This window comes from Pediculus humanus, genomic scaffold, assembly GCF_000006295.1.
Source record: "Pediculus humanus corporis 1103172107423 genomic scaffold, whole genome shotgun sequence".
NCBI classification, from domain to species: Eukaryota; Metazoa; Arthropoda; class Insecta; order Psocodea; family Pediculidae; genus Pediculus; species Pediculus humanus.
In genome coordinates, this window is record NW_002987047.1 from 77,012 (window position 1) to 79,160 (window position 2,149).

The following is a 2,149-nucleotide window of genomic DNA, read 5'->3' on the forward strand; positions in this document are numbered from 1 at the left end:
AACCCAATTTGTATAAAAAATTTCTTTTAAGTTTTTTCTTTTATGGGAATAAATGAATGATATAACCAAACATGCATGATGGGAACAAAAAAACAATTTTTTTTTTTTTAAATAATATATTTGAAATAAATACATATATTACTATATTATTATTATTACCATTATAAGTTTGAAAAAAAAAACGGAAAACTTAATAATCGTTTGTGGCAAATTTAGTAGTTTATGTGGCACGATTAAGAAAAATATACATACATATATTTTATAAATATATGTATATAATATAAACGTGGCCAAATTTAAATCAAACGTTCAATCACTCAAAATTTAATTACAGGTTTAAAACGAGGTCCCTTCTATGACGACAAACAACCGAACCTGATTTTTTCTAATTATTCCTCTTTCTCGCCTTTTCCTCCCTCCCTTCCTCCCCTCTTTCCCCTTCTTGCCTTCTCGCTTTTTCGTACTTTTTTCCAAAACGAAATCGTAGCCATTATTTAAATTATTTGAAAATATAACAGAAACGTTTTTGTCAAGTTGTTTTGCACCTCTCCTTTCCTCTCCAAAAGGTAGACATAATCTTGTTTCGCTGTCTGATGCTGTCACTCCTGAATGTGCCGGCTCGTCTTTACTGGTCCTTTCCTAAATGAAAGAAAAAAAATGTAATAACAATTAGTAAAGACAAATGTAAAAACTTTATAAAAATTTTCTGTTGTTTCATCCACGTTCTACCTACTTACCATCGAGTAAAAACGCGCGTATTTTTTCTCTCTCTCTCTCTCTCATTTTCGCCTTTTCTCCACTCATCAATCTTGCAAAAAAGAAATCGTCAATTTAAATATTATCGTTCTAACCCTAAAAGGAAACTTTTTTATTTGGAATATTTCGGACGAAAAAAACTACAAAAAAAAAAAAAAAAACGTTTCGGATGATATCGTCGTGTTAAAATCATCGTACAATTAGCAGACGATGTCTTGAAAAAATTTTCCTACGCGAGAAAACATGCGTGAGTGAGTGCGTGCGTGAAACATATAACGACCGTTAAAAAAAATTTATTTATTTATTTATTTACTTATTTTTTTTTTTTCGCAAGTTGGCCAGTTCGACCGAGTGCCTAAAAAAAAAATTATCGGTACTAATAATAATAATAATAATAATAATAATAATAATAATAATAATAATAATAATAATATTACGTTCATCAATCAAACTGTCAGATGAGCGAAAAACCTCACAACGATTGTAATTACAGTTACGCACACACGCACACACGCACACGTTTTGGATTTCGATCAAACATTGCTTAAGGTGGCGAAAGAACCACTTCGAGAGTAGTGATAGCAGTAGTAGTAGTAGGTGGTCGATACCATAATAGAAAATATAATAACGCTTCGCGGTGTAATAAAAAAACACACGCACGCACGCATATATGTGTGGCAGATTCAATGTCGAAAATAACGGGTCTGTCACGATCCCGCGTCAATGGTAGACTCTTCTTCTGAAAGCCTCCGTAATTAAATCCACCATTTTTAATACAACAACAACAAATTCCCTTCCTCGTTGTAAACTCTTTTTTTCTTTTTCCAGCACTGGAGAATTTTTTCTTTTTCCACCCTCTTTTGATGACCAAAGTTTACCATCGTTTCCGAGTAATTATTACATCAGTCTGATGTTTGCTCTTGCTGGAAAATGTTTTGCCCCTCGATTGTTAACTTGTAACTCTTCAAAGAGAGAGAGAGATGTGCAGGAGGTCATTTATTTTCTTTTATAAAGAGAACGACGTGGTTACAAAAAATCCGTTTATCCTCTTGACGTTGGCGTTGGCGACCACGACGACGACGACGACAATCTGCAAACAATATTTATTTATTTATTCATTCATTATTTACCACCATCACTCGAAGAGTTTTTCTTCATATCGTAAATAGTCGAAGGTGTGGTTTCACATAAACACACCTATACGAAATTACAAAGTTAAAGCAAAAAGAGAGAAAGAGAAGAGAGAGAGAGGGGGATAGAGAGAGAGAATAAAAAATAAATTTAACAAGCAAACAAACAAACAGGTGAATATTGGCATCCTCGGGAAAGTTGGCAAGTTTCTTTCTTTCTTTCTTTTTTTTCCTTTTCCATTTTTCATACTCTATGGGAGTAA